General features: G+C 49.6%; 1 pseudogene across 1 annotated transcript; it reads right to left on the reverse strand.

The window, feature by feature from the left end:
- Positions 1-1,183: 1,183 nt before the first annotated feature.
- On the reverse strand, positions 1,184-13,389 carry LOC144097323 (tubulin beta-4 chain-like; annotated as a pseudogene). Its single transcript, XR_013306981.1, has 7 exons — positions 13,022-13,389; positions 12,170-12,278; positions 10,640-10,750; positions 7,132-7,364; positions 6,562-6,763; positions 1,514-1,950; positions 1,184-1,378 (listed from the first exon to the last, which is right to left on the reverse strand). The product of XR_013306981.1 is annotated as a tubulin beta-4 chain-like (transcript).
- Between the last annotated feature and the right edge of the window lie 9,845 nt (positions 13,390-23,234).

A 23,234-nucleotide genomic window follows, 5' to 3' on the forward strand; every position in this document is an offset into this window, starting at 1 on the left:
GTTATCAGTAAGCAATGCTGCGTAGAAGCCGCGCACAGGTTGTGAGAGACTCCGTAGGGGAAGACCCCGGATCAATTTCAGAAAGGCGTCTCTGCGGGCAAGAAATCATATTGTTCCTCTTAGAGTAACAAAACCCGCCGCTAGACGGCGTCATTAATCGCAAAGACATGCCGCGATAATGAAACATAGGGTATTTGAGGGGGGGGAGGGGGGGGGGGGAGGTACAACAAGGATGAAGTACTAAGAGGTATTCGCAAAAAAAAATGGTGCCAGAGCTTATTTTCGTGAATGCGGTTCTGAGCTTAAGAGCAGAAGTTCACTCGGGGCTAGAAATATATCAGAGACGTATTGGAAGATTATCACCAAGTGCCACTACAAACGAGGCTGTACAGGGGGATATGGGCTGGGCACCTTTCGAAATGCTCAAAGTAAAATAATATATGAATAACGCCTGACGAAATTGGACGATAACAGGTGGGCAGCTAAGGTATTTAAACATCTATACGGAAAGAGCGTTGCCGCACAAAGGCGGCAGAGAACTAGGTATATTGCCACAGTAGAATCCATCCTGTGGCGCCATAGCGCGGCCGAACTGTTTTAGCTGGGACTTGCCGTGCCTTGGGTATTCGAGGGGCTAGAGGTTTGCCATCTTCCTCGCCCGAGATTCCTCCTGTCTTACACGCCCAGCGCGTCTAATTAAACCCGTTCTCTGTGCTTCAACCTTTTATCGGTGACATCTTTGGTGGAGCAGCTGGGTAGCGTCCCATGTACTCTGACTACGAAGACACTCTTGACCCCTGTTCTCCACGCGTGCACTCAACACCCGTCCACAAGGCGAGCCGCCGTCTGCGAGGCCTACCACCGCAGTTCTGCCAACTGACAGCGCCGGCAAGGGCCATGACATCCACCACGGCTAGCCAGACAACTCAGCACCGGGAATGCCCCGCCATTCGTCCTTCATGCACCTCGGTCGCCGCCACGGTTCCACGGGGACAGGTTCGAGGGCGTTGAAGACTGGTTGGCGAGCTTTGACCGAGTGGCGGGTTTCAATGATTGGGACGGCGAGCGCAAATTGCGCAACGTCTACTTTGCGCTATACAGGACTCAGCCAGACGTGCTTTGAGAAACACAAAAGAAGGTTCCATGACAAACAAAAATTTATTCCACAGCGAATTAAAAAGCACTGTCTGCACACACAAAAAAAACTAGGCCTCGGCCTGGGTCTCTTCGAACTCTCCCTCATCATCAGCTGTGGCCTCCTGGTACTGTTGGTATTCGGACACCAGGTCGTTCATGTTGCACTCTGCCTCTGTGAACTCCAACTCGTCCATGCCCTCTCCGGTGTACCAGTGCAGAAAGGCCTTGCGGCGGAACATAGCTGCGAAAAAAATATATGTATCAAGCAGGCGTGGTCACACTACATCTAATACGTCGATCCACACAATAGGCACAAACGGGCTTTAATAAAACGATTTCCTTTTGAGAACCACCTTCAAATCAAAGACGTAGTTACCGGTAAACTGTTCGGAGATTCGCTTGAAAAGCTCTTGAATGGCTGTGCTGTTCCCAATGAAAGTAGCCGACATCTTCAGACCTCGAGGCGGTATGTCACAGACTGCAGTCTTGACGTTGTTCGGTATCCATTCGACGAACGAGCCAGAGTGCTTGTTCTGGATGTGTAGCATCTGGTCATCCACTTCCCGCATGCTCATTCGGCCTCTGAAGACTGCAGCCACTGTCAAGTAACGGCCGTGACGGGGGTCGCAAGCAGCCATCATGTTTTTGGCATCGAACATCTGTTGCGTCAGTTCCGGCACCGTCAGAGCCCGGTACTGGAGGCCGCCTCGGGATGTGAGCGGAGCAAAGCCAGGCATAAGGAAGTGGAGGCGCGGGAAGGGCACCATGTTCACGGCCAATTTGCGAAGATCAGCATTCAGCTGTCCAGGAAACCTGAAATAGCAGTGAAGAGGCTTTAAAATGTGTACATAAATGCATACATAGGAGAATTCCGATTGCGTAAGTAGGCCGAGATATATATTCGCATATTATAAAAGTCATTAAGAGGTTGATGCTCGTGCAGCAACATAACCATATAAAATGGCTTGATGTTGCACAGCGGGTTTTTTTAGAATACTGCATGGAATATTGCGGTATTCCGGTATTCAGAAATTTCGTGCAAACGATTTGGATGTGATCGAGACCTATCACAAAAAATTGCACTGATTTTCTGCCTGTTCGGAGTCTATAGAATACTGGTCGGCCAATTATTCAATTATCCCGACAACACTGCTCAATTTAGGAGGTACTTCAACGGACTTTAAAGCTGCTTACGAGGCGCGAATGTCTTGGACCAAATTGTCTTGGATCACTGTCGCAATTTCATATAATTTTTTTCCTTGACTTTTCCAAAGCGTTCGAGCGGGCTTCGCACCCAAAAGTGATATACAAACAAAAGGATTTAATTGGTGATGGTCCCGTCCTACAATGGATCAGCAGTATTTTGTATGAACGTTAACAATTTGTAAAATTCGACGGAAATACCTCCGACATTATTCCCGTTTTATCTGGTGTCCCCCAAGGATCTGTACTGGCGCCTATTTTATTTTTGCTATTTATTAATGATATAACTAACGAAAATTAAGTACAAATGAGACTTTTTGTAGACGATTGCGTTCTTTATCATAAAATTAAACTTCAGTCTGACCAGATCAAACTAAATAGCGCTTTGCGTAAAGTTTTTCAGTGGTGCCATGATTGGAGTATGGTCATTAACAAAGAAAAGACTGTTTCTATGTCCATCACAAAGAAAAAAATTCCGCTTAAGTTCACTTATGGTTCTGAGCACTGCGCTACGAACTGTTAGGGAATATCGATATCTGGGCATCCTTATCTCATCTGACCTGAAGTGGACAACGGACGTTCAGTATGTAGCAAATAAGGCAATGAACAAACTGCTTTTCCTCAAAGGTGCCTTGGAAAACTCCCGAAATAAAGCTTCTGGCATACACTACGCTTATCCGCCCCGTATTAGAATAAGCTAATATTACAGAGTTCCCTTATACAAGTACTACTGTAGCCGCAATGGAAAGTGAGCAGCGAAAAGCTGCGCGATTTATCTATAACCAGTAAAGACGCACAGATTCACCTACTGAACTTTTGCATCGCGCAGGACTTCAGCCTTTATCTATCCGATCGAAACTGCACCGCTTGAAATTCTTCTAGTTTCCTCTGCACAATTCACTTAAGCTTAACTCTGAAGACTTCGTCAATATACGCCACTCCAGAATCACCCGCCGTAAACATCCTCTCACACGTGATGATTTTTTTTTGTTGCAATAACACATTCTATTTTTCTTTTTTTCCGCGAGAAGTGCGCGAATGGAATGCACTTTACGCTTCAAATTGTAATGCAGCCAACAGTCCTCAAATTTTTGGAGCTTGCCGAGCTGTGTATATTGCCACAAAACTGACTAAATATTGTTAAAATGTTTGTGATATAACCTTTGTTCTGCATAACTGTTTACCTCGAATTTGTTAGTTCTTGTCTTGCTTTAACTAGACCCATCCTTTTCATTGTACAACTGCTTACTGTTCTATAAATGTTTTATCTGGAAGCTATGCATTTTTTGAAGTCCGCTCACCCCTGTAAAAACCCCGCTTGGCGTTGACAGTATCTCGAAATAAAATAAAAATAAAAAAATAAAATGTAGATTATGACAAACTGCAGTTTGAGCCATTTAAATTAATAAGAAAAGAACCACACCGGCACCACTACTGTATCGCGGGTATCAGTTAAAACGGCAAAAATAAGATGCGAAACCATTCAGGCAACTGCGGATGCCTTCACGCGGCTGATGGGGCCAACGCTGTCGCTCAACAACATAGCTAAGTTTCCCTCTTACCATCTAGGGGATCCAGCCTAGTTCGTCCACTTCCTGCATATATACGGCGTCTTTTAGAAACATTCGCACCTTACGCGACAACCTGCCTTGTAGTCGTTGCTGTAAACCTTCGAAAATAAATGGCAAGCCCCTTACGATGTGTGAACCGTATGTCTCTTCGCATTATGCGCACGCACTCTGCCACGCTGCTTTCTGAAAAAAAAATACTGTTCGACAACGATGCAGAACTCTTGCTGAAAACCCAACAGAATTTAGCGTAAGTGAATTATCAAGCAGATTTCTCGAATTCATTTGGAATGGACCAGCATAGTCCCTTCCAACCGTCGACATCCGATGAGATGACTGCGGCAACTTCATTGACCCTCTGCCCTGTAGCGTAGTACCCCATGGCAACGAAGTTAATAGTCAGAAAGACCCTTCTACGATTATAACTCCATGAATTGTAATCATAGGCATAGATACTGAATTTACGGCAGACCTTGCTAAAATAATCTTGTATACTACAACAAGTCCAGCCACGGTACGACAACTGCCTGCCGCCCACAGGCCAGCATACTGACGCAACGCTTACAACATAATCGTCAGCATGCTAGCCTTCTACGCTGACACTGAAGCACCTGTATAGATCTGTGCAGGGGGGGAAATCCGACTGTGCGGCCTGCCCGTGCCCCCCCCCCCCTGCCACCAGATACGGGCCGGTGTAGTTTCGGCTACTAGGCTTTGTTCCGGTGCAACGCACAGCGGTGGGGATGGGTAGTCCGGGGCCCATCCTCTTGGGAGCGGCAGCGACTCCCACGGCTGTGAGGGCCAGCCGAATCGTGAGGTCCGTTGTCTGTGCGGAGGCAGGCCTGGAGGCATACCAGGCTGGACCCACGAAATCCGGTAGAAAAGAATGTCAAATGTCAAAAACCTCCGCTCACGGGAACGTGCACGGCTACTAATGCTCGGTTTCTGGCTACGAAGAGGTCAGGTCCGCGCGGTAGCGTGCCGACGCAGGGTTTCTGGCTACATAGAGGCCAGGTCCGCGCGGGGGTTCCGACAGCCCGAGCTCCTCGGAATCGATGTCCTCGGGGAAGAAGTCTCATTGCGGATCACTTATGAGGGTGGCATATTGCGGACGCGGAGGCTGACCCGGTCTGGGGACCAATGGGGACGCCGAGTTAGAGGGTGTGCAGTAGGACCAGTGCGAAAACCGTCGATGTGTGGAGTACCGGTGGAGTAGGCCCGGCTTATCTCACCCTATGCCCGATTCTTGGTTCGTGGCCCGGGCGCCCGGCCTTGAATACTCCCTTCTCAGTAGGCGTGGAGCAAGCAAGGGGAGGAAATAAGTGCATGGTGGTTGGAAGGTAGCACAGGTGGGTCCCCCAGGGTTACCGGGTTATGGTGCCGAGGGCCAAGCGCCGATAGGCTGACGACCTGGGCCTCTGTTGGCCGGACCACACCACACACACTTCCGGAGTCTGAAAAACCGCGAAACACAGCCGACGGCTAGTAACCGGCCGGTCCGATCCAACCCTTAAAATCGTGGAGGAGCAGGTGGCTGCGGACCCCAAGTTAAGAATTTTTTTTTCTTCTTTCCTGTCTCCGACGGTCGGAGCCAGTGGGTGGTCGTGCATCCCGTGGGGGAGCCGCACCATTGGAAAAGCTCGATGCTCTACCTGTCCTGGCCAGGCGGGCCAGAAATGGAGTCGATGTCATACGAAGGATCAGAGCAAAATCTCGCTGTCCCCATTCCCACCCCATTTCCCATAACCCTTTCCCAACTCCAATTTCCCATACCCTATATCCCACCCCCTCCGCTACGTCCTAGGGGAGATCAGGGGAGTCTCCCCGGGCCCGTTCCCCCGGCGATGGGTCGCTTGTAGCATTCCCCCCCCCCCCCCCTTTCTTTTATTTTTCCACCTACGGGTGGCAAAACGATGTATTGCCTTCGGGCCTTTTCATTTATTTCACGATTGGGTCAAGCCTGTAATACTTAGTGGCACAGGCAGGGGCATATTGGTTTACATTCTTTTTCTGGCTGCCCCACCATACACATTTTGTATAGATCTGTGCAGGTGTGCAAGATATGTAACACCATCGTGCTGCCCTTCGCCACGCGGAGTGATCGTACGGATGTAACGCTGCCAGGTTCCCGGTCATGCCGTAGTTTTCCTACTAGAAATTTGGTTATTTTACTGTCCAAAAAACAACTCGCTTTTCGGAGAATCTGCGTGCTTGCTAGCCTGACTACCGCCTCGCGGAGAACTGTAGTGAAGGGGTGTGCGCCTGTTCTGAGACATGCACGACTTACATAGTTGTCCCCATAACAGTCTCTGGGTCTGTACACCTATGCAGCGGTTTGTATTTCGAATTTTGGACCGATGATAATATTGCGCTTGTGCTGCCGCAATGGCACAGTGGTTATGGCGCTCGGCTGCTGGGACGAAAGACGCGGATCCGATCCCGGCCGCGAAAGTCGAATTTCGATGGAGGCGAAATTCTGGAGGCCCGTGTGCTGCGCGATGTCAGTGCACATCAAAGAACCCCAGGTCGTCGAAATTTCCGGAACACTTCACTACGGCGTCTCTCGTAGCCTGAGTCGTTTTGGGACGTTAAACCCTCATTAACCAAACCAAACCATATTGCGCTTGTATACACGCGGAAGCTGAGCACTCACCGAAGGCATGTGGTCACACCAGACATAGTTGCGGAGACCAAGTGGTTGAGGTCTCCGTACGTTGGAGTAGTGAGCTTCAGCGTCCGGAAGCAGATGTCATAGAGCGCCTCGTTGTCGATGCAGAAGGTCTCGTCGGTGTTCTCCACAAGCTGATGCACAGAAAGGGTCGCATTGTATAGGGCTCGACGACGGTGTCCGAAACCTACAGAAAACGGCAGAAGAACCACGATTACCAGGTGCAGGCAAGCATTAATTCAAACTCTACAAAAACAAAAAAGCAAAAAAAGCAAAAAGATAACACATTTGATGTAAAGCTTCGGTCACCGTTACCGTGAACACGCGAGCGAATTCTGTTCGATGTTATTCTGATACTTTCTTGCGCGATTCGAGCGATCTTCACCGCTGTTAAGAAAACGAAAGTAGCACATGATGCGATACAACAACACGCGCCGCGAAAGCGTGTAAATGACGTGGTGCACAGGAAGGACATGAACCCCTGTTCGTGTTGACGCCGATCAGCGCTGTAGCACAACGACGACTAAATTTGTTCTGATGGGTATTGTCACACACCTTTGGAGAGGGCACTACACTGTAGGTGTTCATGATGCGATCACGGATCTTCGAGATGAGCAGTGTGCCCATGCCAGATCCAGTACCTCCGCCCAGGGAGTGGGTCAGCTGGAATCCCTGCAGGCAGTCGCAGGACTCCGCTTCCTTGCGCACGATGTCGAGCACCGAGTCCACCAGTTCGGCACCCTCGGTGTAGTGGCCCTTAGCCCAGTTGTTGCCCGCACCTCCCTGACCTGAAGGGGGAACATTGTCAGAGGCGTACACTTGTGCAAACTCTATTATGAAGGAAATCAGTACTAGAATATGCAATTAAGGAAAGCCATGCACTGGGCGAAATGCACACAGCAGCCTGGAACGCGGAAATAACTAGACTTATGCTTTGTGGTGGACGTAGTGAGTAGAGGGATAAGCAACGCACAACACAGTTGAAGTTAACAGTTTGCGCAAGTCTACGATAATGTGGCGTGTGAAAGAAGTTGAAAATATATGTTCACGTCTGCAAAGAATTCAACAAATCATGGCTTGTATTGTACTCGGCTACAGAACACAATCTCTCCAGCGAGTCACTATGTAAACGGGTGGCAAATGACATGAACACCGGGGCGGGAGAACCGCCTCCTGTAATCATATCCTCTATTATATGTCTGTAATCTTTTGTTTTATGCCGGATTGTCCCCGCAGAGGGCCACCTCCCTTCCTTGTGTAATGCGCCACCTATCCGTTCTGCTGAGTGATGTGATGTTGTGTCAAAGGCGGATGGAAGCTTTTGTAGCGATTGCTACGCTAGTGTATAGCCGGCCCATTTCGGGTAAGCATGTCTAGTCACTACTGCTAATGAGCCACTAGTTGCACCGAGCCATAGGTGTTCCGCCGCTGCGCCGCTCCGCACCTTTCCTAAAAATTCGATTTTCAAGTTGCTCTTTCTGTTTTTCTTCTTTCCATCCCTCCTTTATCCCTTCCATTATGGGCCGGTTCTAGTGTCCACCGAGACATATGAGACAGTTACTGCGCCATTTCTTTTCTTCAAAACCAAAAAAAAAAGTGAGCCGCCGGCGCTCATTTGGTTCATTGGTGTTTACAACGTAGAAGCCGTTCATTTTTACGAAAGGAAACGCGCACAAGTGGCTCCCTGGGTCAGTGGACACCTCACTTTCGCTTTTGTGTTACGTGGAGTTGGCATCCAACTGCAAGAACTTAATTTGGATTAGTTCAGTTAATCCAGGATATACAAAGCGAAAGGTGTCGGCGTTCCTGTGTTCTTCTGCGTTGACAATGTTTAAGACGGCATTGGCTTTGAACAAAGGAAAGGCGCATAACTGGCTGCCTGGGTATGCGGACACCGCATTCGTGCTTTGACGCATGTGGCAGTGGTGAGAGAGAGATGTGGCCTGAATGCAATAGTGCTGACAGCGTTGTGTCTGACATGAGGCAGTGAAGCAATGGCTAGGCCGCAGCGTTCGTTTGGTTATCAATATCTCGCGATCAACCATTAATTGCATGCCACCTCCCAGGGTGACAGGGAGGGCGCGCTGCCTATACACTGTGGGGAACGCAATCAAAGCAGTCTTTTGCAGTAGACACCAACGCCACGTACATGAAAGCGAGATTTAGGTCTCCACTAACCCAGGGAGCCGGTTGTGCGCCGCGGTGGCTCAGGGGTTAGGGCGCTCGGCTACTGATCCGGAGCTCTGGAGCACTAGGGCATATAATCAGGCTTGCGATGATTATATGCCCACTAGATGCATGCGAATGTCCGGACACCGTAGAGTATCTGTTACGGGTCCAAATGGACTTATTTTTGGAAATGTGGCGAAGAGTTTGAAGGATGCTTCCCTCCCGCCATCGGTTGGCCCGGTATTGCACTATCTCCGGGATCAGCCTTGTCTTTAGCGCGTCTTTACTATCCTGTCTTTCTATCCCATCTTTCAACTCTCCTACTATCTGCACGTGGTTACGATTGTGGCTCGGCTAGAGCCAGTGAGCAGGCCTGTGCGCTTTCATTTTCTTTCTTCCTGGCAACAGACAGACAGACAGACAGACAGACAGACAGACAGACAGACAGACAGACAGACAGACAGACAGACAGACAGACAGACAGACAGACGGACAGACGGACAGACGGACGGACGGACGGACAGACAGACAGACAGACAGACAGACAGACAGACAGACAGACAGACAGACAGACAGACAGACAGACAGACAGACAGACAGACAGACAGACAGACAGACAGACAGACAGACAGACAGACAGACAGACAGACAGACAGACAGACAGACAGACAGACAGACAGACAGACAGACAGACAGACAGACAGACAGATCCGGAGCTCCTGGTTCAAACCCGACCGCGGCGGCTGCGTTTTTATGGTAGAAAAACGCTAAGGCGTCCGTGTGCTGTGCGAGGTCAGTGCACGTTAAAGATCCCCAGGTGGTCGAAATTATTCCGTAGCCCTCCACTACGGCACCTTTTTCTTCATTTCTTCTTTCACTCCCTCGTTTATTCCTTCCCTTACGACGCTGTTCAGGTCTCCAACGATATACGAGACGGATACTGCGCCATTTTCTTTCCCCAAAAACCAATTATTTAATTATTATTAGACAGCTTTTGCATTGTACATCCTCGATTAATGGAGCTAGCAATAATTGGTTTTTGGGGAAAGGAAATGGCGCAGTATCTGTCTGATATATCGGCCGACACCTGAACTGCGCCGTAAGGGAAGGGATAAAGGCAGGAGTGAAAGAAGAAAGGAAGAAAGAGGTGCCGTGATGGAGGGCTCCGGAATAATTTCGATCACCTGGGGATCTTTAACGGGCACTGACATCGCAAAGCGGCAGTGCGAGAAAAAAGAGAGGCTTCCTTCATGACTTTCAAGGAATGGTTACAAGTGCTACTTAAGGAGTTACCAGTAAATCTGGAAAAAATAACATGTTTCATAACTGTACATATATACAAGCTATCCTCAATTTGTTTACCTCAATACCGCACCTGTGGCCTAGTGGTTTGAGCAACCGCCTCGCATGCGGGGCCAGGGTTCGGTCCCCAGTGCCGCTGGGTACCCACCAGTGATATAATAGGCACAATCTTCCCCTTGCCTGATGCTCAGATTTTTTAGAGTGAAATGCTTCGGAAATCGGTCTCTGACCCCATCTTACGTTTTATTTTCATTTTATTTTTGAAATGGCGCATGTGTTGCCTCTGTCGTTGTATGCTCTTTTCACGGCGCACTATATTCTTGATGAACCGCCAAGCTTGCGTCTCAATCTTGGTGGACTAGGTTTCGCAAGGAATTGATGAGAATGCCCATTGATCAAACTCGAAGTACTAGATTCCGTGGCTGCATTAAACTGACTGCCACTCGGACTGGATTACAATCAGCGAGGATTCGCAGTGCGTACCGAGATGTGCATACAAATTTAGCCAGTTGTGCGCTTTTATGATTAGTCTATACTGTGCGCTCTTGTGGGTGTGTTTATGTAGTAGGTTTTACGCCGAGCAGCCCCTTACCGAACACAAAGTTGTCCGGCCGGAAGAGTTGTCCAAAGGGTCCCGAGCGGACGGCGTCCATGGTTCCCGGCTCCAGGTCAACCAGGATGGCCCGAGGCACGTATTTACCTCCTCAAACAAAAAACAAATATCACTTAGGGGCAACAAACATACCGTACAGTTATTAAAAGTACCTGCGTCACAACAAAGCCAGTTAAAGAAGCAATGACAATAGAGCGCGCCAACTGAAGATGTCATAGCAAATTAAAAGCGGCACTACTAGGACCTTGCGCCACCTCACGGTCTTTAAATAGCAGATCCAATTATGTTTAATCAAAGATATCAATAACTTTCAGCAGAAAAACAGAAGGGGAAATGTTGATAGATAATTTGAGATGGATCAAAAAGATGTTTCTACAATAACGTCCTGTTGCAACTCCTGTTGCGATTCTGTTCCGTATTACGAAACTTACAGTGTAGTATATGGGATTAACTTTCCGAATACTGTACATGGGCTGTGATCAACGCGGTAGTGCAGGCCTCTGGATAAATTTTCACCACCTGGGATTGATTTACGCGCAATAAGATCGCAGAACACACGGCTCTTTAGAATCTCGCCTCCATAGAAATGCGTCTACCGAATCATGGATTTCATGATCGAGCCCCTTCCAAATGAAGCACAGCGGCGGTATTATTAGCAAACATTGAGTTAAAAACGCTTTACAAACTCACTGCAGCAAGAGGAAACGTTGGAGAGGGGAGAGTTACTATGTCCTCGTCAAACCTGACGAGGGAATTCAGAACTCGGGTTCGAACCCGACCGCGGCGGTTGCGTTTTTATGGAGGCAAAACGCTAAGGCGCCTGTGTGCTGTGCGATATCATTGCACGTTAAAGATCAACAGGTGGTCGAAATTCTTCCGGAGCCCTCTACTACGGCACCTATCTCTTCCTTTCTTCTTTCACTCCCTCCTTTATCCCTTCCCTTACGGCGCGGTTCAGGTGTCCGCCGATATATGAGACACACTGCGCCATTTCCTTTCCCCAAAAACCAATTATTATTATTCAGAACTCATTCTCGTTGTTAACATTCATTGCCTATGAGAAAAAAAGCCTTTGATAAAGAGCCTTCAAACTAATGTCGGCGGGAATTCTGGCAATGCAACCTGAAAAGCTGCAATGGCCTAACATAACATGCCGCAAGCAGAAGAGGCCACTAGATGTTGCACTGTGATCTAACTAAATATGCGCGATAGGTTGTACAATTTAAAGCTCAAACATCAAAGGCCTGCCGTTGAAGAAGCTCCATTGAGAATCCAGATAACTGCTTAACACCACAAACAGCGCTGTTAAGACAGGACCGAGAATATGAGACACCCATACACACAGCATTCGGTTTTGTCTTTCGCTTGCTGTTTTTGTTGAAGTCATCTGCCAACCAGCCCGGCAAATTTCCGTAATGCTTAGCAGCGCGAAACAGCCGCAAGGCAAGTTCAACGCGACGGGCAAGCATCAAAGTGAAATTATCAACCGAAATACTGCCAGACGCCTACCGGAGGCCTCATTGTAGTAGACATTGATGCGCTCTAACTGGAGGTCCGAATCGCCATGGTACGCCCCGCTTGGATCGATGCCGTGCTCATCAGAAATCACCTCCCAAAACTGCAGACGGGAAAAGATATCAATAATCAGAGTGGCGTCACATCGCGCAGAGGCGACAGTCAAAGCATATTTACAGGCTGGAATTCACAGCGAAAGCAACATAACTGCTACAGTTACACTTGTCAACTGGTGTTTGTAGTCAACTCGTCAATTGCCATAGATTCTCACGCGTCATGTGTTTTGCTGATGGCGGAAAGCTGGCAGGACCTAAGACCACTTGAGGCCTTTGAATTACGTCATACGCGAAAACTAGGTCATACGAAAAAAAATTCCGGCAAAGAATCTTCGCCGATCGCTTTGCGGCAGTCATTTGCCATGAGACTTCCATGTCACCTCTCCGCCGAGACCGATTGTCTGGAATTTTCTTACAACCGGGAATAACGTCTGAGCTATATGGCATAAAACAACAAAAATATTATAACGCTCTCAAAGTGCGAGCAGTAATTAAAAGGTCAGAGCGAGAACAGCGGTCAGGAATAAGAGATTCGATGCGCATTAGGGCACATTATTGTCCCACGCAAAGAGGCCACAACAAAGAACGAAAGCAGTACGTCTGCTAAAAGCCGCGACTGCTTCACAGGTAATTACTTTCGCCCGTATCCTGAAACGAGATTCTATAACGCGGCGTTTAGGACGAAACGTAATCGCCAACGTAAAACGCCCCTGGACAGGCACTGGGACCGAATGGCTATCGCGATCCTTTGAGCCGTGAAATAACCCACAAGGTGGTAGAGGTGGCTCACCTTCGCCCCAATCTGGTTGCCACACTGGCCTGTCTGGATGTGTACTATCTCGCGCATGTTTGATGCCACTCCGAGACTCAGCTGTCAAGATGCCGACTGGCTGCCCGGGTCAAGGGTCCATTTATTCGTTGCCTTGCGCCGCATCAACGCTCACTTCTTCCTCAACAGTACATGCTCCTATGTGTACGCGTGTCAACTCAATAACACCTAAGAAAGTGCCACAGCCTGTTGCTGCCATAGTAAATGCGTTTCTGAGCTCATATATAAGACCTTCAGTTCACGTACCGGATGCCGTGCAAAGGATATGCGCCGTACAACGCGTACTATTTCTCGTTTCGGAAGGCATCCGACCGAACGGGGTTCTCTCAACTGGCTGCAGGGGCAAACTCGGCTTCTTCTGCTTTCTTTTCTCGGTGCTCGAAACTGGTTTCACTCGAAGGAACCCCGCGTGCATTCTTGAGCATCTTTTTCCATTTTTGTAACTTTTTCGACTCGTGCACGTGCGGTCGGTTCTAAAATTTGAATCAAACCGAAAGATTGTAAGACTTTGATTCATCATCATCATCATCATCATCAGCAGCAGCAGCAGCAGCAGCCTGACTGTAGCCCCCAGAGGTTGGAGACCTTAGTCCATGGCCTCATTAGCTTTTCCAATCGGGTTTGCCTCGTCGATCAGTCTGCGCTGGTCATCCTGGTGTGTGCTCTCGTAACAGCGGCTTCCCATTAGGAGGGAGGGGTTGGGTGTGGGTATGGGAGGTTGGGTTGGGAGTTTGGGTGGGTCATTATCATCATCGTCGTCATCAGCCTGACTACGCCCACTACAAGGCAAAGGCTTCTCCCATGCCTTTCCAATTATCCCTGTCCTTTGCCAGCTGCTCCCACCTTATGCCTGCAAACTTAATCTCATTCGCCCACCTAACCTTCTGCCAAACGTTGCCAGGTTGAGACTGGGTGGTTATGTGCCAATATATGCCTGGTGAACTGCAAGCTATTTACACAGAAAATTTGCGCAGAATTTGGTCATTTTGGCAGTGATTTTACTAGGTATAATGTTCGATACTTTTGATGGATCATGGAATGCTTTAGTAAATGTGGATTCACAATACGGGCCTCTTGCCGTTCCTTGGTCCGAGCAGCGTTCTGCTTTCGGTGCGTTAGGTATGCACACTGCCCGCAGAAAATTGTCTGATGTTGGTGAACGTAGCACGGCGACAGGCCGTGCGTATGCCTATCCACTTACAGCAGCTTGCTCCGACCTCCAGCATCACAGGTGCTGATAACAGGATTAGACATGCGCATGACCTTTCACTGTGCGACGTTCACCAACATGGCAGCCAAAGATCCGGGGTCCGCCGTCGGAAAAAAGGATATCGGAATTTCTGCTGGGGCCCCGCCGCGGTGGCTCAGTGGTTAGGGCGCTCGACTACTGATCCGGAGTTCCCGGGTTCGAACCCGACCGCGGCGGCTGCGTTTTTATGGAGGAAAAACGCTAAGGCGCCCGTGTGCTGTGCGATGTCAGTGCACGTAAAGATCCCCAGGTGGTCGAAATTATTCCGGAGCCCTCCTCTACGGCACCTCTCTCTTCCTTTCTTCTTTCACTCCCTCCTTTTACCCTTCCCTTACTGCGCGGTTCAGGTGTCCAACGATATATGAGACAGACACTGCGCCATTTCCTTTCCCTCCAAAACCAATTATTATTATTATTATTAATATTATTATTATTATTATTATTATTATTATTATTATTATTATTATTATTATTATTATTATTATTATTATTATTATTATTATTATTATTATTATTATTATTATTATTATTATTATTATTATTATTAATTTCTGCTGGAACCCCTGGTGCGCAGATAACCGGGGCCAGGCCAGATACGGGCCAGGCGCGAACTTAACGAACTGAAAGTAGAACGTCACGTGAAGCCTGTTTCGCGACACAAAAACTGGTCTCCAGATTTTCTTTTTTTGTAATTGTCGAGTTTAACGTCTCGAACCGACACATGGGGTATGATGAACACCGTAGTGGAGAGCTGCAGAATAATTTAGCCCAAATGGGGCTCTTCAACATGCGCCACTTGTCGCTGCAGCACACGGGTATTTTTGTATTACGCCTCCGCGCTGAAACCCAAGCAACCACTGCCCCCGCCAAAGAACTTTCCACCGCTAGTGCCTCATCAAGATCGCCAGCGAGCCGGGACCAAACCCACCAGTACACCCCAAACCTCACAGCGGGAGGAAGAGATAGCTCTCCTGCGGTAAGAGGTAAGGCATCTTAGGGCAGCCATTAATTCTATCCATCCTACAGTTTCTCCACCCACTCCTTCACCAACACCCCAAACCTCTTCACCTACACCCCAACCCTCCACACCCCCTCCACAAAAGCAACGCAGACCAGAAGACGTTCCAGACATGGATTCTAAATTACAAACCTTTGCCCAACAGCTCGAAGCCAGTATTCTGGCTGAGACTCAAAATTACAATGAAGCCGCCATCGCTAAGCTTACAGAAACTATTATCAGTCAAGTAACCACTGCCATTCTCCAACAAATTCCAAAAATAATTGCTGGAATGTCTTCACATATCCCAGCTAGCAACCCCATAGCTGCTCCCATCCTCCGCCCCCCCCACCCTCCAGCATGGCCCAGTTGACGGGCAATAATCTCCAATTAAGCATCCTACAATGGAACTGCAAGTGGTTTCGTCGCAAACGTGACCCCCTGCAGCAGCTCTTCTCTGCTTCCTCCACACCCCCTGATATAGTAGCACTTCAGGATGCTGGCACAAATTTATCGCTGCCAGGATACGCTCTGGTACCCTCTGACACCACTCCAAACCCCAGGGTTACCACGTATCTCCAACATTTTGTACCATACACTTGTCATGTACTAACCTCGCCGGTAGCTCACACATTCCTAGAATTAATCCCCTCCACTCACAGATCTCATCCCCTCTTCATCCTCAACTGTTACCTCCTTCCGAGGCAACCGGTCTCAGATTTAATCTCTCTAATTAAAGCCGCCTCCAACGCTGCAAAAAGGAACCCCCTCATTATATTAGGGGATTTCAACTGCGCACATGTAGACTGGGGTACACACGCACTAACAAGAGAGGAGCGGAATTGCGCAACACCCTTCAGATGCATGGCCTGTTCATATATAATGATCTGAGCACACCTACAAGAATCGGCAATAGTGTCACTGCCGACACTAGCCCAGATCTTACTTTTGGTCGCAACCTTCCCACACCGGTGTGGACAAACACAAATGAGGCCCTGGGCAGTGATCATTATATCATAACTATACAGCTTGATTTTGCCAAAAAGCTAAAAACTACCGTGTCCGAATTACCAGCTGGGATAATCTTCGGAAGCACAGAGAGGCCAAAACATTAGAATCCCCATTTAACCTCAACACATGGATGACAGAGCTGAAACACGATGTCCAGGCATTCACGCAAACATTAGACGCCACCCCCGAGACTCCCGTTGCAGACAGTCGCTTAGCGCACCTACTCCAAGCTCAGAACAGTATCGTCACACGCAGGAAAACCCAAAAGCAAAGTCGGAAACTTAAGCTAAAATTAGCGCAACTACAGAAACAAATAGAAGAGCGCAGTGCCGCACTCAGTAAATCTAACTGGCATATGTGACGGATTACGCGGTAATCTCTCCTCCACCAGGGCCTGGCATCTTCTACGGACATATGATAGACCCCACTGAATCTAAAAAGCAAACACGGATTACACTCAAAAGACTTACCCATAAAAATCGTCAAAATCATCAAGCACTGTTACGCCAACTACAATCAACTTATACCACTGTGGGCCAAGCTGTATCATATCCCGACCATGTGGGCCCCGATCAACCCTCCCTCGACGCCCCCATTATGGAGGTTGAAGTCAGAGCAGCCCTTATCAAGCTCCGAAACTCTACCCCTGGGGAGGACCAAATCACAAATGTCATGCTCAGAAATCTAGATGACCGTTCAATTTCCCTTCGCACCGACTACTTCAATGAGTGCTGGGAAATGGAGGCGCTACCCGCTGAATAGAAGCACGGGAAAATAATTTGCATTCCTAAACCAAATAAGCCCATTAACGCCCAAAACCTCCGTCCCATTTCGCTGACTTCGTGCTTGGGCAAACTGTTTGAGCATGTCATCCTCACCCGTCTCACGCAACACATGGAATCCCATGTACTATATCCCCATACTATGGTAGGATTTCGAGCCCTCCTCTCGGCACAGGACGCCCTACTGCAGATTTCACACGCTATCCTCAATGACATGTTACATCACACCAGAGCAATCCTGGCAGTCGATCTCACCAAAGCATTCGACAAAGTTACGCACAGCGCCATCCTGCAGGGCATCCAAGAGCTGCAGTTGGGGCCTAAGACCTACAACTATATTCGGGCCTTCTTAAACGGTCGCACAGCCTCACTGCATATAGATGATATACAGACCCCCCACCTTCACACTTGGTAATGTTGGTACCCCGCAAGGAGTGGTGTTATCTCCCTTCCTCTTCAACCTCATCCCCCTGGCCAAGGCTCTCAGCCGCATTCCGCACTTAGGACACACACTTTACACGGATGATATAACGGTTTGGACCACATACGGCTCGGATGGCGACATAGAATCGACCCTTCAGGAAGCCGCCACAACTATAGCTACTCACGCGGCAAACATTGGGCTTGAATGCTCCCCCACAAAGTCAGCACTCGCCATAATCCGCCCGCGGCGCGTCCCTACCTCCCCCATCACGATCTACCTGCATGACACTCCCATACCGCAAACACCTACCCTCCGCGTTCTTGGCCTGCATTTACAGGACACGGGGGAAAACAACCTTACCCTGAAAGCACTAAAACAGTCCACTTGCTCCGTCATCCATCTTCTTAGAAGGGTTTCACATTCACGAGCCGGTCTAGACGAAGCAGAAAATCTCAAGGTGCTGCATGCCTTTGTGCTTAGCCGCATTCTTTACGCCACTCCTTACCTGAACCTCTCCTGTGCGGATAAAGACAAGATCAATGCTCTAATCCGCATGGCTACCAAAGCAGCGCTAAACCTACCAAAGAGCACTAGCACGGGCAGGCTCTTCAAATTAGGAATGCACAACACTATACAAGAACTTATAGTGCACATCGCTACACACAGTACCTTCGTCTGGCTGGCACGGAAACCGGACGATATATACTGGATTCTCTGGGACTTCGCATACTGGCACACACGACAGACTTCATCTCTCTCCCTCGCGCCATACACACCGCGCTTATCCTGAAACCCCTTCCTAGGAATGTCCACCCTGAATACCATCAATCCCGCCGCGTCACGCGAGCCAAAGCTCTCCATAAAGAATATGGCACTTCAGAGGATGTGCGCTGGGTGGACGCCGCGTGTGGTCCAGACCGTTCAGTAGCTGTGGCTTACCATCCAGCAGCCCCCCATTTACCCATTTCCTAGACCCCCCTTGTACCCCGGAAGAAGCAGGGGAAGCAGCTATAGCAATAGCCATTGCCCAAACCAATGCGGCTTATATACTTAGCGATTCCAAAACAGCCGTTCTTAACTTCGCCCGCGGACGCGTCCATCCCCCCGCGTGGCAGATATTGAGAATGTGCACCCTAAATCCCGATAGGCGTATTGAGCTCGTGTGGGTGCCGGCTCACTCTGGCAATCCCGGAAATGAGGCCGCCGATAACATAGCCCGAGGACTACTTGCCGGGCAAATGGCGACCCCAGCCGGGATTTCTCGAGGGAGCGGGCACACACGTTTTCAGAACTAACTCAACAAGCACGCCTTGCCCGTCGACTCTATCCCCCTCCCCACCCCCGCCTATCCCACTCCCAACAAATCCTCTGGAGGCGACTCCAGACCCGAACTCTTCCTACCCCTCAGCGTCTCTCCTACTTCCGCCATGTTTCCCCAGAGTGCACTCTCTGCGGAGCTCCACATGCCACCCTGGACCGCATCCTCTTCGGCTGCCCTGCCGATCCTCCCCCGCAGGGACAGCCCGCCATCGGTACATGGGAGGAATGGGAGGCCCTCCTTGCGTCGCAGGACCCGGACACGCAACTTCGCTGTGTGAACCGGGTGCCAGTGCCATGGCCCTACGTGGCCTGGACACATGCGCGTAATGTGAGGGCTGTGCGGTGGCCCTGAGACCTTGCACGGTCCAAACTCGCTTGCTTAATAAAGTTTTCCATCCATCTACTACGGCACCTCTTTCTTACTTTCTTCTTTCATTCCCTCCTTTATCTCTTACGGCGCAGTTCAGTTGTCCCCGATATGTGAAACAGATACTGCGCCATTTCCTTTCCCCACAAACAAATTTTCAAGTTTTGAAGCGAGAAGCTTCTCTACGCCTGCTTTTCGAGCCGTCAAGAGGGGCCGCAAGTTTGACCTTGAATGTAGCTAGAGGTCATGGTGGCCGCAAGTTTCACCTTGAATGTAGATAGAGGTCAAACCTTGAGCATAGCTGATGGTAGCCTGGTTCGACACATGACGTCGGCTACAGAAGCGACACCAGCGGCTATCACACCATCTATCTTGACTTTGACCTTTGACCTTGACCTCCGGTCAGGCGGGAAAGCGTCTGCCAGCATCGCATGCCCATATCATGAAAGTGGGTTCTGCAGATACCGCGAACCCGCCGCGGCGGCTCAATGGTTAGGGCGCTCGGCTACTGATCTGAAGTTCCCGGCTTCGAACCCGACCGCGGCGGCTGCGTTTTTATGGAGGCAAAACGCTAAGGCACTCGTGTGCTGTGCGATGTCGGTGCACGTTAAAGATCCCCAGGTGGTCAAAATTATTCCAGAGCCCTCCACTACGGCACCTATCACTTCCTTTCTTCTTTCACTCCCTCCTTTATCCCTTACGGCGCAGTTCAGTTGTCCCAGATATGTGAAACAGATACTGCGCCATTTCCTTTCCCCAAGAACAAATTTTCAATTTTTGAAGCGGGAAGCTTCTCTACGCCTGCTTTTCGAGCCGTCAGGACGGGCCGCAAGTTAGACCTTTAATGTAGCTAGAGGTAACGGTGGCCGCAAGTTTCACCTTGAATGTAGATAGAGGTCAAACCATGAGCATAACTGGTGGTAGCCAGGTTCGACACATGACCTCGGCTACAGCAGCGACACCAGCGGCTGCCACACCATCTATCTCGACTTTAACCTTTGACGTTGACCTCTGGTCCAGCGGGAAAAACGTCTGCCAGCATCGCATGCGCAGGTCATGAAAGTGGGTTCTGCAGATACGGCGAACTCGCCGCGGTGGCTCAATGGCTAGGGCGCTCGGCTACTGATCCGGAGTTCCCGAGTTTGAACCCGACCGCGGCCGCTGCGTTTTTATGGAGGCAAAACGCTAAGGCGCCCGTGTGCTGTGCGATGTCAGTGACCGTTAAAGATCCCCGGGTGGTCGAAATTATTCCGGAGCCCTTCACTTCGGCACCTTTCTTCCTTCCTTCTTTCACTCCCTCCTATTTCCCTTCCCTTAAGGCGCCGTTCAGGTGTCGAACGATATATGAGACAGATGCTGCTTCATTTCCTTTCCCCAAAAAGCAATTATTATATTATTATAATATACTCCGTCATTTTCATTCCCAAAAAACCAATTATTGTTATTATTAAAACGGCGGTGCACTTTGATGCGTTCAGGGGAACGCTAGGTGGGATGAATGCGACGCTTGCCGTGGAGACCGACACCAGAACCGCGCCCGTAAGGACAGGAAAATTAAATAAAAGTGGCTTTAAGGAAACGAAATTATTCCTTTCTCACATATCTCAGTGGACGCCCGAACAGCGCCCGTAAAGGAAGGAAAATGGAATAAAGTTGGTTTAAGGAAACGAAATGACGCCTGTTTCACATATCTCGGTGGACACCCGGACCGCGCCGTAAGCGAATGAAGGTTGGCTTTAAGGAGCAGGTGCTGTAGTGTTTCCACTGCACCGCATCTGTCACACACATTAGGCCCCATTCTCACAGCCGGTTTTTCACTTCCTCCGTCACCTCCGTCGCCGCCGGAGCCGACGGAGGGGGATGAATTTGCACCGGTTTCTCACCCAAATCTGGCGACAGGTGCCGCTGGGCCCTGCTCTACGTTTCCGTCAAGCGGCGGCGACGGAGCCGCGCCCCACGAAAAACGCGCCAGTGACAGCCCGAGCTTGCCTCACAGGATCCACGGCTTGCTTGCTGCGAGCGAGAGATGGCGCTGGCGAGCGTCGCGGCTTCGGCGGCGGCAATGCGTTGGTGCGCGGGCTCCCCCCGGCTGAGCAAGCCATCGCCACAGACTGGGCTGTCATCGTCATGAGCTTCCGGGACTTGAACGTTTCAGTGCAGTGGGGCCGTGCGGGGGCCCAAGGACCTGCGTATCCTGAGCTCACCTGTGTCTATTGAAGTTTTAACCGCCACCACCACCTCACTTTAAAGGAAGCGCGTACGGCCACAGTGCGCGCTCCTGAAGCGCGATTAAAATAAGAGGCACAAATATGTCACACGCCGTAGCAGACGACACGGTTGTCTCCACACCAGGAGAGGGCGCGCGCATCGAGGCACCCTAAAGTGGACACCTCAACCGCGCCGCGAGAGGAGAGGGAGAGTTTTTTTATTCGTCCAACACAAGGGCTATCTCGCGGTTCATGGGTTAGACCCCGAAGGCTGTGGCAGTCGCCTAAATCGCAAGCCGGTAGCTCTTGGACCAAGCCGGAGTCTTTAGCCAGTCGAACGATTTCTTGTTGGGCACTTGAGTCCCAGCTTCGCAGAAGGGTCGAACAGTCGTTGCGGAGCGGAAGCGTCCTCGTCTCGCATGCCGCGAAAGGAAAATGAGCCGACGCTGAGCCAGCGATCGAACGCTAACACACCTAAAATAGGTCGTAGGCTCGAGTTTCATAGCTCATAGTGAACTAATTAGGGATATCTATACCGGGTCGACAGAGCTCAGTTTCATATTGTGGTGCTTGGGCATCACGCCGGCGCCTATTGTCTTTCCATTTCGTAACCAATTTCCAACAAACAGCCTTGAGCCTCCCTTTCTAAATAAACAGCTCATTCGTTCATTATTTAACCACCTCGGTTACCATGATGGCAACCACTGGGTTACGATCTGCGCTACGATCTGCGCTATAAAGCATAACGCTGGCACCCGAAACGCGAAAAGCAGAGGCGAAACGCTAAGGCGCCCGTGTGCTGTCCGATGTCAGTGCACGTTAACTATCCCCAGGTGGTCGAAACTATTCCCGAGCCCAGCACTATGTACCTCTTTCTTAATTTCTTCTTTCACTCTCTCCGTTATACGGTTTGCTTAAGGCACAGTTCAGGCGACCGCCGATATTTGAGACAGATAATGCGCCATTTCCTACCCCCCTCAAAAAAAAATTTAAAACAACCAGTTAACGCTCTAAAACGCCATTGCTATGGAATCTGTTATTTTGGATTCTATCCGTGGAATCAGCATAGCTCGGAGGATCTAAAGCGCTCCAAAAGACACGGAAACAAGCTTTAGTCAGCGTTTGTTTTTCCCACAGCGCGGTTGGTGTGTCCACCGGCAAAGTCGGCCAGTTATGAATAATAATAATAATAATAATAATAATTGGTTTTGGGGGAAAGGAAATGGCGCAGTATCTGTCTCATATACCTTTGGACACCTGAACCGCGCCGTAAGGGAAGGGATAAAGGAGGGAGTGAAAGAAAGGAAGAATAGGTGCCGTAGTGGAGGGCTGCGGAATAATTTCGACCACCTGGGGATCTTTAACGTGCACTGACATCACACAGCACACGGGCGCCTTAGCGTTTTTCCTCCATAAAAACGCAGCCGCCGCGGTCGGGTTCGAACCCGGGAACTCCGGATCAGTAGTCGAGCGCGCTAACCACTGAGCCACCGCGGCAGGGCACAGTTATGAAATTGAAAATTGGTTTTGGGAGACATTAAATGGCGCAGTATCTGTATCACATAACGGCCGATACCTCAGCCGTGCAGTGAGGGAAGGGATAAAGGAGAGAGTGAAAGAAGAAAGGAAGAAACCAGTTATGCGTCTTTCTTCAAATTCAGGGTAGCGTCTAGAAGGCGAATAAGGCTAGAGGGGGACCCTTATTCGCGGTCTAATCTCTCACTCGTTTTTTTAGGCAACGAAATTCGCATTCCTGGCTAATATAAAAAAGTTAAATCGAAAATATTTTTTTGTCCGCATTATGATGTGCAGAGAAC

This window comes from Amblyomma americanum, chromosome 7 (assembly GCF_052857255.1).
Source record: "Amblyomma americanum isolate KBUSLIRL-KWMA chromosome 7, ASM5285725v1, whole genome shotgun sequence".
NCBI classification, from domain to species: Eukaryota; Metazoa; Arthropoda; class Arachnida; order Ixodida; family Ixodidae; genus Amblyomma; species Amblyomma americanum.